General features: G+C 44.7%; 1 long non-coding RNA gene across 1 annotated transcript; it reads right to left on the reverse strand.

Moving 5' to 3' along the window:
- Positions 1-1,317: 1,317 nt before the first annotated feature.
- LOC122455687 lies at positions 1,318-7,960 on the reverse strand. The gene is made up of 3 exons (XR_006274085.1): positions 7,616-7,960; positions 2,359-2,365; positions 1,318-1,337 (listed from the first exon to the last, which is right to left on the reverse strand). It is a non-coding gene; the product is annotated as an uncharacterized LOC122455687 (long non-coding RNA).
- Positions 7,961-14,985: the final 7,025 nt, after the last annotated feature.

The raw sequence follows: 14,985 nt of genomic DNA on the forward strand, positions 1-14,985 counted from the left end.
ACCAAACCCAGAACTCAAGTAAATTTGGGGAACAACAAATGAGAAAAAACAGGGTGGGAGTGAGGGTCACAGGGTCAAAAACAGGGAGTCAGAAGAGGACATCAAGCAAAGAACCCCAGACAGCACCCACTGCTCCTCGAAGGTGTCCAGGGAAGCAGTGGACACAGCCCAGAGGAACTCTGCCTGGATACATGACCAAAGGGAGGAGTGTAAATAAGCCTCCACAGTCGCACAGCAGTGCTCCATCCAATAGCCTCCTCCTGGTATGGTGGATGGCCACTGTGGCCAGCACCAGGAGGAGGACGACAAGGAGGTTTCATGGCTCCGTGGAGCCCAGAGGGGATGTGCGAATATCAGAAGGTGCGGGGAGAAGTGCAGCTAAAACATGAGAGGGTTCTGCAGGAGCCAGTAAAGGGGCTACAACCTGGCACACTCAAGGTAGATGTATGCCAGGGCTCCCTCACATCGCAGAAGGGCAAGTGTCAGGGAGGGGGGTCAACAATGCCAGGTACACGCCCATGCTCACAACTTTGTGAAGGAACCACCAACCAATATCCCTGGCAGATTGGGGGACCAGGGTGAAATAGACTGGCCCCCCCAAGGTTCCTCACCCTCTACTTTGTATCGGGGTGGGACGCAAGGGTGAGCAAATAAAGAGTATGGAGCACGAGCACATATGTTTCCTCGGCACAGTTCAGAGATGAGCCGGCTGCAAGTCATGCAGCCATCTCAGGGTGTTGCAGATGGGACAGCCAGGAGGCTTGCAGGGCAGGGGCCCGATGGTGAGGTCTGGAGGGCCAGGGGTGGGCAAGGAGTACCCTCCCACAGGACCGACTCAAGGAAGACCTAAGAGGCAGGTGGTAAGGATGCCCTCTCCTCCTGAAAAAAGAAAAGGAGTACTTGTGGCACTTTAGAGACTAACGAATTTATTTGAGCATAAGCTTTCGTGAGCTACAGCTCACTTCATCGGATGCATTCCTAATGGATTTTTTTTTACCTTCAGTCCTTTTGGTATGATTTCCATCTGTTTGCATTTGGAGAGGAAGATGATGTCTGTCTGTATCTGTACGAGTTTTTTCATGCAGTTGATAGATTTCCACTCCATACGGCTAAATTCAGTGCCTTGCATAATGACAGGTTTCAGAGTAGCAGCCGTGTTAGTCTGTATTCGCAAAAAGAAAAGGAGTACTTGTGGACCTTAGAGACTAACAAATTTATTTGAGCATAAGCTTTCGTGAGCTACAGCTCACTTCATTGGATGCATTCGATGAAGTGAGCTGTAGCTCACGAAAGCTTATGCTCAAATAAATTTGTTATTCTCTAAGGTGCCACAAGTACTCCTTTTCTTTTTGCGAATACAAACTAACACGGCTGCTACTCTGAAACCTCTCCTCCTGAAGTATATCCTGGGGAACAAGGGACAGAGAGTCCTATGTGCTGGTTGAATGCCAGGGAATCCGCCCAGTCCCTCCTGTCGTAGTCCAGGAGGTCTGTGATCCTGGTGATATCTGCCAGGACTAACCTCCGGCACACCAAGGGGGACTCCGCCACCTGCACACCAAGCTAGGGAATGTGTAGTACAGTTACTCTCAACCTTTCCAGACTACTGTACCCCCTTCAGGAATCTTACTTGTCCTGCGTACCACCAAGTTTCACCTCACTTAAAAACTACTTGCTTACAAAAAAAAAAAAAATCAGACATAAAAATCCAAAATGTCACAGCATGCTATTACTGAAAAATTGCTTGCTTTTTCATTTTGTTTGTATGAAATTAGTTTGTACTGACTTTCCTAGTGCTTTTTATGTAGCCTGTTGTAAAACTAGGCAAATATCTAGATGAGTTAATGTACCCCTGCAAGACCTCTGTGTACCCCTAGGGGTACATGTACACTTGAATGAGAGCCACTGGTGTAGCAGGAGCTCCTTGAGGAGGTCCTCCCCCTTGGCAGCGGGCAAGGACCTGGTCACCGAGATCAGCTTCCAGGTTCTTAGGAGGTCCTGGTAAAAGATTGGCAGCTCAGAGAGGTCTCATAGAAGACCCCTTGCATGGAAATAAAAGAGCTGCGGTTGTATTGGAGCCTTCGGAGGAAGATGTGCGCCAGTGTGCTCCACACCGAACTACCTGCACCATAAAGGAACCTTTACAGGGCTTGGAGGTGGAAGACATGAACCTGATTGCGAAGGCAGAGTCCCCTCTATTCCAGGGGGAGACTCAGGATCCCCACAGATACCCAGTACAGTCCTGACCAAAAGAACTCCAGAATTTTCTTCTAGAGGCAAACTAGGGTATCCAGGGGTGGGCTCAAGGTGTTGAGCGACTATCAGACCATGAACAAGAACTGGTTAAGCACCAGAGACCTCCCCTCTGGCAGTCCCGTCCACCTCAGCAGCTGCTTAGACACCCTGTCCTCTAAATCATGCCAATTCTCTGGAAAGGAAGGAAGAGTGGAAAGGTAGACACCCAGGTAGACACCCGGATGGCCTGGAGCACAGTTGGGAGGGAGCTTGCCTGCCAACCACCCCGACCATCAGGCCAGAGCTCTTGACCCTGTTGGACCTGGGGGAAGGAGGCCACAGAGTAGATGTCTTGGAAGGCCACCACCCCGCCAGGTCGCCCGGGTCCTGGACCACAGGGAGCATGTCAGCGTACGCAGACAGGACCACCCACAACCTAGGGTTGCCAGGCATCCAGTTATTGACTGGAATGTCCAGTCGAAAGGGGACCTTGGCTGCTCTGGTTGGCACCACCAACCGGGCCGTTAAAAGTCCTGTCAGCAGCGCAGCAGGGGTCTGCGGCTAAAGTAGGCTCCCTGCCTGCCCTAGTTCCACACGGCTCCTGGAAGCAGCCACCAGATCCCTGCAGCCCCTAGATGCTGGGGTGGGCAGGGACTGGGAGGCTCTGTGTGCTCCCCCTGCCCCAAGTGCTGTTTCCACAGCTCCCAATGGCCGGGAACCACAACCAATGGGAGCTGCGGGGGAGGGCAGAGGTGTGCCTGCAGGCACAAGCGCAGCTTGCACCACGCAGAGCCGCCTCACTATCCATGCACCTAGAGGCTCCAGGGACCTGCTAGCCAATTCCTTGGAGCTGGGTAAGCGCTTCCAGGACCCTGCACCCCAACCCCCTCATCCCCATCCCACCCCTGAGCCGGCATCCCCAGCCCAGAGCCCATACCACCTCCCACACCGCAACCCCCTACCCCTGCCCGGTGAAAGTGAGTGAGGGTGGGGAAGAGCGAGCGACAGATGTGGGGCTTGGAGCGAGCAGGGGACAGGGCCTTGGAGAAAGGGCAGGGCAGGAGTGTTCGGTTTTGTGTGATTAGAAATTTGGCAACCCTATGGCGCAACCCTACTCATCTCCATGTTATAAAACTGAAATTGCAAATGTGATACCAGCTCTCACATCATGCGTATAAATAGCTTAGATTCTGAATATGTGTAACTATACCCAAAATGTGTTAAAATTACATATATTATTCAGTTACAAACAAGCAGCCAGCCGCAGTGCAAGATTCATAGATTCCAAGGTCAAAAAGGCACAGTGAGTGTATAAAGTGGAGTTGCATCTGTAAATGTTGTTCTGCTTTTGGAATGGATGGATACCACATAAACCTTTTTGATTTAACAGGCAGAAAAATCCAAGAAATACCACTGAATTCTGGTTTTCTTGAGCTCAAGATGTCCCTTGCTACAGCCTTTAGCTCCAAATGAAGTTATTTTGTCACAAGTAATAAATCAGATGTGAAATGGAACAAAGACTTTGTCCCTAGAACTATGAAACAAACTAAATTTACCTTAAAGTCTCCCCAATGAACGAGCAAGAGGAAAGCAGTTATTTCTATCCCAATAGAAGTTTTATTAATCCAAAAGAGAATGAGTTTTTATTAGACAATCAGTATGAGTGATCCCTCAAATTGCTGAGAGATGCAGGGACAACATTTAAAGGAAAAAACACAAAAAAACAAAAAAAATGTCAAGCTCTCTTCAACTTTACAACTATCGTTACTGAATGTGTAAAGCAATTCCTTCACAGAGAAATGACAAGGAAGCACATGATGCATCCAGCACATTCAGACAATTGAATTACCATAGAGCTCATCCACAAGTGTATAAACAATCGCTCCTGGAAAATCTGGCAGGCTGACCCAAATATTATTTGTACGGTGATTGCACCCATAACCAAGGTTTGAAGGTCCATCTAGCTCAGCACTGTTTATCCACAATGAAAAGACTGTACCTGCCACAAAGAGCATACAATTTACATATATATTACACACACGCACTATGTGAAAAGAACATTATTCAGGTTGCAAAGTCAAGCACTGAAAAATTAGAAAATGCCAGAATTAATGTTACCTGTGCAACCTTATTTCACCCACCTTGTTTGTCTGTATTATGATACAGTCTTTAATTACAAGATCACAATTTTTTTCCCCATAGGCTTGTTAGCAATGCAGAGCCAGTACAGCCTGGGGAGAATGAGCTGGACTATATTTGAGTTTACAAATTAAGATTCAATTTCATGGACAAATTTTAGCCTCTGAACAGGATTAGAAAACACCATGGTAGATACATGGTAGATAAACACCTAGTCTACACTAGTGCTTCTACCATTGCTAGCACAGGCAGAGATTGACCAGCCCAAGAGTAAATAGTGTAAAAGTCCTACTGAACACAAGGATAAAACATCAGTGCATCTCCACTGAAGCAGTTGCATGGAGGACTGAATTTGGTCCTCCATTACCATTGATGATGTACTGTGGAAACATTTTGTCCATATCCTACCAAGTTAGTCAGAGAGGCCTGTCCTTCTGGAATGAAATAGGGTTCCTGTAACCCTACTGGATAACTCTCTAATAGAGATTTCCCCCATAACAAAAAACCTGAAAGTTGGAGACCTAAAACCTAGCCTGAGAAGGAAGCCTGGTGACTGTAAGAATTCATAGATCCAGTAAAAGACAAATATCAGCAAAAACTTCGTCTATCAGACCCATAATCGTGACGCTGTCAGTATTCTATTCAGTTTGAATTCTGAGGAGATTTGTACATTAAAAGCACATGAGAAAAAAAAAACACTGGGTGAAAGATATATAGAAGTCATTCAGGTAAGGTCATCTTCGCCTAGTGTCTACTGCAGAACAACAAAAGTTGTTCACATCAGTAAGGAATTTCAAGCCATCCCATTTCTCCATAAAAAGCCCAAACGCTTCAGAATAGAGGGCCCCACTATGCCAGGTGAATTGACAGATGGCTTAATCTGTCCGCTAAGGAGATTCATTTTCCAAGGCAGATGATAGAGCTAGAGAGTTAGGCGATTCATCTCCTTCCTCCAACTCCTGTTTTCCCCCTTTTGCTTGTCACTGTAGACAGTTTACTGCAGTACTGTTAGTTCACCCTTGATCCACCTTCCTTATTACTGGTTCCAAAGGGCTCATTCATTCTCCCTGAAATCCTAGGAGATTTGTATACACTGTCCTCTCTAATCTATCACTTTTTAGTCCAATTCTGTGAAGAGCTTCCCTTTGTCTTGTGACCACATAAGAGACATCCTGGTACAAAGAAAAGTGGAAGACAAAGATCCAGCAACCCTAAATTGTAAGCACCTTTCTGGAAGAGGCCAACATAGCACTGAGCTGTACTCAAAGTGAGCTCTGCTCCTACTCTCCACTTAACTTTTCAATTCTCTACTCAGTCTCTAAGACAGACTGTGGTACTGCCAAATAAGCCATGGAAACCTCTCTCCAGTTTAAAAAAAAAAAGGGTTTGGGATAGCTATCGTCTTCACAAATACTTGGAGGCAAATCCTCACCCCACATATACTGATCAGAAATGAAAAGGAGCTGGCAAAGCCAACAACCCCATTGCTACAGACTCTAATGTGGACACTCTGGCTGTTTACTGACAGTTTTGACAGTTAGCTGTTCGCTTGGAGCGGACACAATCATCCCTTGGAAATTTGCACCCTGTGAACTGCTGGTTAAGATAATGTTTTTGGGAGTAGATACTAAGGGGATAAAAGGATTTAACTCAGCTCTGAGGTTAACAAAAGCCTGTGATGGAAAAATGGGTAGAGTGAGGAAGCAAGCAAACAAGGATACATGGAGACAGTTTCAGATGTGTAGTGGGGAAAAAAATGATTGCAAACACCCCACATAAAAACAAATCAAAAATCCCTGAATGGCTTAATGCTAGCAGAGAAGGCTTTAAAAAAAATAAGAAGGAATTTTACCCAAAGTGGAGGTGGTGTTAAAAAAAAATGTATTACTTTTTACCTTTATTTGCACTATTTATGTTATTTGCTGTATCCCCTGAGCTTGAAATAGCCTATTTCTAACCACTCTAGTTTCTATGTATTGTTCTTCTCTTCTTACTGGTATCTAGTATTTACCATATCTCCTAATTTAGTATCATCTTCAAATTTAACAGGCTGTTTACCCTTTTTTCCTGATCACAATAAATATGTTCATTAACACACAGCATCCCTACATAATATCCTGGATACATTACAATTAGTTATTTTTAATAGTTATAAATTTGAACATTCAGACCAATCTGTGGATGCAATTACATCAACAAAATCTCAGTATCACCCACCATTTATACTCCTTCATAGTTTTCAATCCATGTACCAATCTTCATATTCAAACCAATGTGAATTATTTTTACAAGTAGTATTACATGAGATGGGTATCAAATGCTGTAATGAAATCCAGACATCTACATCTGAATAAAATTTAAGCAGGCTTTCAAAAGTGGATTTTCCTTTTACCTAGCCAACTTCACCAATTGTGCAAATCCCTTTTATATTTTGCATCAGCAATCCAATGGACCGTAACAAGTTCCCTGTACAAATTACAGCAAAAACCATAATTCTGCATGTTCATGAGACTGGCATTGAAGTTTGTCAAAAAGTCTAGCTCTAGTTTAATAATTCAAGTTTTGTTATTTAAAAAAAACCCTCTTACTTGTAACACATAAAAGTCACAAGCTTTAGTTTCCAGTACTCAAACTTGTTCTCTGCACCATTTTCTGGTATCTAAGGCTTAGAAGTTACTTCAGTTATTGGTGAAGATAGTAATTATTTAAACGGAGACCTATGTATTAAGTAATCCAGTCTTTTTTTAAATATGCTGGTCTACAGAAAAGGCAAGAAACAGGAATCAATAATGGTGAAGCACTGCAAGTCAACTTCATAATCTGAAAATCATTAAACAAAACCAGTTTAATAAAATTTCATCAAAACAGTCTTCATGCTAGGAGACCTTCATAAAAATTGCTGTTAGACAAAAATCTCCTCCAACCTATTTCAAAGATTTCTACAAGTGAATGATTCTCAACTGCATATTATCATTACGCTAATCTTTATTTAAACTTGCCACAAACATGTGAACTGCAGATTTCTTGTAGCAGGCATACAGCTATCCTAGATTAGATGGATTCTATCATCTGTCATGGATCACAGAGTGTGCCGTGCCTTGTACCCCCTCTGCAGTCTCTTGTAAGCACACCTTCCTAGTGTTAGGTTCTGGGCCTCCACTTTACTCAAGGAGGAGTCCCCTGACTCTACCACTCTTTAACTGGGTCCCCCTAGGCTTCAGCACCCATTTCTCATAGTCACTCTTCTAGCAGAGCCACCTTGTCTTTGCTCCATGCAGGAGTTCTCTCTACAGGGAACTTCGTAACCAGAAAATGTTTGCAGTGACAAGGCCAACACACCTGAAACTTACCTAAACTTTATTTTCCATCCCCTTGCAAGATTTGGGTAAGTTCCACTCAGCCTGTACACCTTTACTTCTGGCCACAGAGAAAGACAGACCTTGCAGCATTCTGTGCGCTGCCCTGTGCCAGAGAGTCACCTCCAGCCAAGGCTGCCCAGAGTGCCTGCTCACCCCCCTCCTTCCTCTCTAAGGGTATGTCTATACTATGACATTAGGACAATTTTATAGAAGTTGATTTTTAGAAATCGATTTTATACAGTCGATTGCATATGTCCACACTAAGCGCATTAAGTCGGCAGAGTGCATCCTCACTACCGTGGCTAGCATCGGCTTACAGAGTAGTGCACTGTGATTAGCTATCCCACAGTTCCCGTAGTCTCCGCTGCCCATTGGAATTCTGCATTAAGCTCCCAATGCCTGATTGGGCAAAAACATTGTCACGGGTGGTTTGGGGTACATGTTGTCAGTTGCCCCTCCCTCCATGAAAGCAACGGCCGACAATCATTTCGCACCTTTTTTCTGTGCGGACACCATATCACGGCAAGCATAGAGCCTGCTCAGCTCAGCTCACCGTCACCACTGCTGTTGTGCCCTGGGTGCTGCTGTCAGCAGACAGTGCAGTACAACTGCTAACCATCATCATCCACCACTTCCGCTGCAACTCTGCTCTCCTGCTCTTGTAAATGAGCTCAGTCCCAATAGCAAACTGCTCCATGTTGTCGTCATCCACTGCTTCTGCTGCAACTCTGCTCTCCTGGTGCCATAAATCCACCTCGCAGGTCCTCTCATCGTTCTGTATAAATATCTATTCTTGTGGCATCCATCGTCATCCACCGTTTCCACTGCAACTCTGCTCTCCTGCAGACGCCATAGCGTGGCAAGCATGGAGCCCATTCAGCTCACCGCTGCTGTTATGAGCATTGTAAACACCTTGTTCATTATCCTGGAGTATATGCAGAACCGGGCTAAGAGATGCCAGCACGAGGATGATTTTGATGAGAACATGGACATAGAGGTTCCTGAAATTATGGGCTGTGGCAACTGGTACATCATGGCGGCAGTGGGACTGGTTGTTACAGTGGAATGCCGATTCTGGGCCCAGCAAACAAGCACAGACTGGTGGAACTGCATAGTGTTGCGGGTATGGGATGATTCACAGCAGCTGCAAAACTTTCACATGCGTAAGGCCACTTTTCTGGAACTTTGTGAGCTGCTTTCCCCAGCCCTGAAGCACAGGAATACCAAGATGAGAGCTGCCCTGACAGTTGAGAAGCGAGTGGCAATAGCCCTGTGGAAGCTTGCTACGCCTGACTGCTACCAGTCAGCTAGCAATCAATTTGGAGTGGGCAAATCTACTGTGGGGGCTGCTGTGATCCAAGTAACCAATGCAATCATTGGCATTCTGTTATCAAGTGACTCTGGGAAATATGCAGGTCATAGTGGATGGCTTTGCTGCAATGGGTTTCCCTAACTGTGGTGGGGCGATAGATGGAACGCATATCCCTATCTTGGCACCAGACCACCTTGCCAACCAGTACTAAACCACAAGGGGTACTTCTCAATGGTGCTGCAAGCACTGGTGGATCACAAGGGACGTTTCACCAACATCAACATGGGATGGCCGGGAAAGGTGCATGACACTCTCATGTTTAGGAACTCCAGGTTGTTCGAACAGCTGCAAGAAGGGACTTACTTCCCAGACCAGAAAATTACCACTGGGGATGTTGAAATGCCAATAGTTATCCTTGGGGACCCAGCCTAGCCCTTGCTCCCATGGCTCATGAAGCCGTACACAGGCAGCTTGGACAGTAGTAAGGAGCAGTTCAACTATAGGCTGAGCAAGTGCAGAATGGTGGCAGAATGTGCCTTTGGACTTTAAAAGCTCGTTGGCACTGTTTGCTGACTAGGTCAGACCTCAGCGCCGTTAGGGGCTTATTCCTTCACCCACTTACTTCCCTTACTTCTCGCATGAACAGAGAGCAACAATACCCAAAGTCCAAAGGTGCAAACAATTCAATGTTTATTTGGGTGAACTTCCAGCAAGCATGATTCCAGTTTCCTTCCTTAGTGTTCCCCTTCCCAGCTCTGACACCACAGAGCCTTACCTCTGTCCCTGTTCCCATTTCCCCCCTTAGCAAAACATGATTCCAATTTCCCCACTCCCATTCCCTGTTCCCATTCCCCCCACACACACACCCCCACACTTCCTGATTGACTGCAGACTATATAGTAAAACTTGAGTTCTGCTTAGCTATACCTTAACCAATCATTTTACTGAAATTTAACTAACCAATCCTAACATATTGTAACATGATTATTTAACCAATTATATCCCACCACCTTAATTAGTTTACACCCAGCAAAATTAATTATACAACAGACAGACACAATCACAGAACCAGACAGAGACCATGCAAATAAACAATAGCAAAGTGGGAACTATAATGACAAAACAATACAGAAGTGAGGATTTCACATCCCAGCTATTGATAAGTGAGTTTTTGCCAGACAGGATGCTATCAAACTAAGTTTCCTTTTACATTTTCTAGGCACTTCCCTTTCTCTGGAGGCAATAGGCATTATCAGGACAGGACTGTATTCCTAACAGCCCAATAGCACCTTATTTCAATGTGACTAGTTTGGAATGGGAGGATGTGACCGTTCGTTTCCCAGCTTATGGCTGCCTCTGCTGCTTAGCCAAAGGCCTTATACAGTCAGACAGTGATTTTGATTCTCTCTTTTATACCTCTAGAACTAGCTAAGTGATAAGAATACACCTAAATTAGAGTATAGGCCTTTACAGACAGGCCTGAATATCTATATCCTAAGAAGCGCAACCAACGTTCCCATTGATATGGCTGCTTGCTGTGTGCTCCATAATATCTGTGAGAGTAAGGGGGAAGACGTTTATGGAAGGGTGGAAGTTTGAGACAAATCGCCTGGCATCTGATTTTGAGCAGCCAGACACCAGGGTGATTAGAAGAGCATAGCAAGGCATGCTGCACATTAGAGAGGCTTTGAAAACCAGTTTCATGACTTGCCAGACTTCGGTGTGACAGTTGTGTTTATTTCTCCTTGATGCAAACCTGCCGCCCTTTGTTGATTTTTGTTCCCTGTAAGCCAACCACCCTCCCCGCTTTGAAATAAAGTAACTATTGTTTTGAAACCATGCACTCTCTCTTTATTAATTAAAAAGAAAATGGGAGGAGATAATTGACAAGGTAGCCCAGGTGGGGTGGGAGAGGAGGAAAGGACAAGGCCACGCTGCTTATTGAAGCCAAGCTACGAATCAAACTGTTTGAATGACAGCCTTCTGGTGCTTGGGCCATCCTCTGGAGTGGAGTGGCTGGGTGCCCAGAGCCTCCCTCCCTGCGTTCTTGGGCATCTGGGTGAGGAGGATATGGAACTTGGGGAGGAGGTCAGGCAGTTGTACAATGGATGCAGCGGGGGTCTGTGTTCTTGTTGGCTTTCCTGCAGCTGCACCAGATGCTTCATCATGTCCGTTTGCTCCCCCATTACCCTTAGCATCCCCTCCTGCCTCTGCTCTTTGCACTCACTTAATGCTTTCCCAGCCTCTAACACTGAATGCCTCCATGCTGTGCCCTATCAGTGCGGGAGGACTGCATGAGCTCAGAAAACATGTCATTGTGAGTGTGGTTTTTTTCGCCTTCTAATCTGCAATAACCTCAGTGACAGAGGTGATAGGGGGAGCCTAGAAACATTTGCACTTGGGGGGAGATAAAAAGGGAGAGTAAAATTTAAGATGATACATTTCTGAGAACAAAAGGGAGACTCTTTCACAGTGAATCAAACAATTCTCAGCAGACAGAACATGTGCTTTAGGTACAAGGTCGCATTTTGCCTTTTATATGGAGCACCTGCCGGTATGGTGACACATCATACGTGGCTGGGCAACAGAATTCGGTTTCCATGCAGCCATGGTAAGGCAAATGGTATGTGGGGTTGGCTTCTTATGCATAACATGTGGGAATGGTTTCAAACTGCAGCGCCATCCTTTCCCATAGCAAGCAACGGGTTGGGTTTAACATTTAAAAGGAGGGGCTGTGGTTTTCGGGTGGACGTGCAGCACACACCTCCCCCCGCATGGCTATTCTCCGGGATGATCCCTTTTAGCCAAGCGCAAACAGCCCAGCATGAACGGGGTCCTTTTACTGTTCCCTTACAAAAATTCCCCTATTTAAACCAGGTGACCATGAATGATATCACTCTCCTGAGGCTAACACAGAAAGATATAGACCAAATGTTGCTTGAATGCAACCAAAACCCCAAGACCATTCGCTGCCATGCTTTGTGTTGCAATCATTCCAGAATACTTTCAGAGTACCTCCAAGAGAGCTTCATGGAGATGTCTTTGGAGGATTCCTGCTCCATCCCCAGATATGTGAACAGACTTTTCCAGTAGCATCTCAATTCTTCAGGGCAAATCAAACATTAAACACTATTGCTTTTAAACCCTGTACTGTAGTTACAAATGTACACTCACCAGAGGTGCCTTCTCCAGCTTCAGAGTCGGGGATCCCGCCTTCGGAAGCTATTGGCTCCAGGGTGATGAAAAGATCCTGGCTGCTGGGGAGAACGGATTCACTGCTTGCCTGCTGCGCATTCTCCTCCTCCACCTCCTCATCCACAAAATCCTCCTCCCTGTTGCGTGAGACTCTCCCCTTGCAGGTGTCCACGGACAGTGGTGGGGAAGTGGTAGGGTCCCCTCCTAGAATGGCATGCAGCTGATCATGGAAGTGGCATGTATGGGGCTCTGACCGGGAGTAACCATTTGCCTCCTTTGTCTTTTGGTAGGCTTGCCTCAGCTCCTTAACTTTCACGCAGCACTGCTGTATGTTCCTGTTGTAACCTCTCTCCAAAGTGCCCTGTGAGTTTTTGGCAAATATATTTCCATTTCTTCTTTTTGATCGGAGTTCTGCCTGCACAGATGCTTCTCCCCATACAGCAATCAGATCCAGTGTCTCCCTTTCAGGGAGCTCATTTGCAATTCTGTGGGCACTGCATGGTCACCTGTGCTGCCAAGTTCGCCACACTGACCAAACAGGAAATTAAATTCAAAAGTTCCCGGGGTTTTTCCTATGTACCTGGTTAGTGAATTGGAGTTCAAAGTGCTGTCCAGAGCAGTCACAATGGAGCACTATGGGATAGCTCCCAGAGGCCAATACCGTCGATTTGCATCCTTACTACCCCAAATTCGACCCAGCAAGGTCGATTTTAGCACTACTCCCCTCGCCGGGGAGAAGTACAAAAGTCGATTTTAAGAGCCCTTTAAGTTGACGGAATGGGGTTGGTTGTGTGGACGCATTTGTTTTAAAATCGACCTAAAACAGCTAAATTCGACTTAACCCCATAGTGAAGACCAGGCCTAAGTTTTCAATGGTTTTGTGTCCCTTTGATCCCAATATCTTGGGCCTAGGGAAAATAAACCTGCTACCCTAGCTGGAACCAGGTGGGTGGGCATGTCACAATTAATGGCTCTCCCAAGTGTTCCCTTAAGGAACCCTGGTATTCTCTCTGAAGGCATCTTCTCTCTGCCATTATTTCATTTCCTGTTTGTTTCCCCCCACCCCACGAGCCTCCTTTGATGTAACTCCATGCAATCAAGCAAATTAACAGTAAGTGAAATGATGCACATAATATTAATAAATACAGAAGTCTCCCACATTCTCCATACCATTAAAAATAATTCAAGTGTCTGAGAAGTACAGGCCTGCTGCAAGCTCCTGACTCTGTATGATTCACTCACATCTGTTCATCATTTGTAGTTGTTATAACTAGATATAATCCAGTTAGATTACTTGATTAGTTGTCCATGCATTGATTCTAGCATGAGAAACACCCAAAGTGCAAACGTGGAGGTATTTGAATGTGTAGCTAAAGTCCTGTAGAAAAGCACTAGTACACTTCTGTGATGGAAAGCGTAGAATAGTTTCATGGCAAGTTTAGAGTGCACATACTTGGGTACTGTTCACTGGTGGGCGTGGAATTGTCCAAGGAATTCTCTCCTTCCTTACTGAACTGCTCCAGAATCTAAGTTTTCATTTAAAATCAATACATGCTTCTTGCCCTCATACTTTTAAAGATAATAAGCATGAACCAAATACAAAGCAATGCCACATTTTCTTCCCAATTCTGGAGACAGTGGGAAAGGTATGAACTGCCCAGTTCATTTTAACAGGTTAGTTCAAACCAAATTATGACAATCTTATTGTCATTGTTTATTATGTCACAGATTTTTCACAAAAATATCCAGCTAAAATGTTTATCCTATAATCCAATACTGCCTCCAACACCCTCAGTTGCCAAAAGGTGCCAATTCATAGATGTACAGATTCAAAGGCTAAAAGGGATAATTGTGATAATCTAATCTGACTTCCAGTACAACTCAGGCCAGAGAACTTCATCAAAATAATGCCCAGAGCCTATCTTGATTTAAAAATTGCTGGTGATGGAGAATCCACCACAACCCTAGGAAAATTGTTTTCTTTTCAGCTGTGAAGCTCTCCAACTTCTCCCCAGACCCCCACCAAAAACGTCAACAATGTAGTTATGCATTGTCAATATAAAAGTATGTGGCATATGAGAAACTGAAAACATGGGAAGAGTATACATTGAATCTGATATAAACTAAATGGCAGTGGGGAGTGTACTGATTATATTATTCATTTTCATACGCAATTGATTATGAACCTCATTTTTAAATTTTTAAACAAGATGCCAAAGAATTTCTAGTCTGCTGCACCAGAATGCCATAGATTTCAAGGACTTTGCTTCAGAATTTCGGTCCAATTTGTAACAGAATACATGAAATGTAATATATCTTACCAGTTCAGTCTTAGCTTATTGCAAACCCTAATGGAAGGGCGCCGGAGAGTATAAGTACTCAAACTTTACTGCACCAGCCAGTCAAAGAGTAGACCCTGGTTGTCCAGCAAGTGTATATGCCGTATAAAGGCCTTCTCGTGAACTCAATTACTCAAAACATGCATATATAAAAATCACCCTAAGAATACAGAAAGATTACTAAAAATATGCAGAGGTTTTATTTCTGAAGCCAGTAATAAATCTGATCAAGACCATGTCACAAGAGATGCAATATACACAGCAGTATTTCAGTAGTAATTGGTATATCATTTGAAAATGCATTCTCCAACATCAAATTATGCATTATACTATGGAAATTATGATATTCCAATCTTTCTAATGAATACAAAATAAGAAATCTTAGGGCCAAAAATCTCTTTCGCTG

Source organism: Dermochelys coriacea, chromosome 1 (assembly GCF_009764565.3).
Source record: "Dermochelys coriacea isolate rDerCor1 chromosome 1, rDerCor1.pri.v4, whole genome shotgun sequence".
Lineage (NCBI taxonomy): Eukaryota > Metazoa > Chordata > Testudines > Dermochelyidae > Dermochelys > Dermochelys coriacea.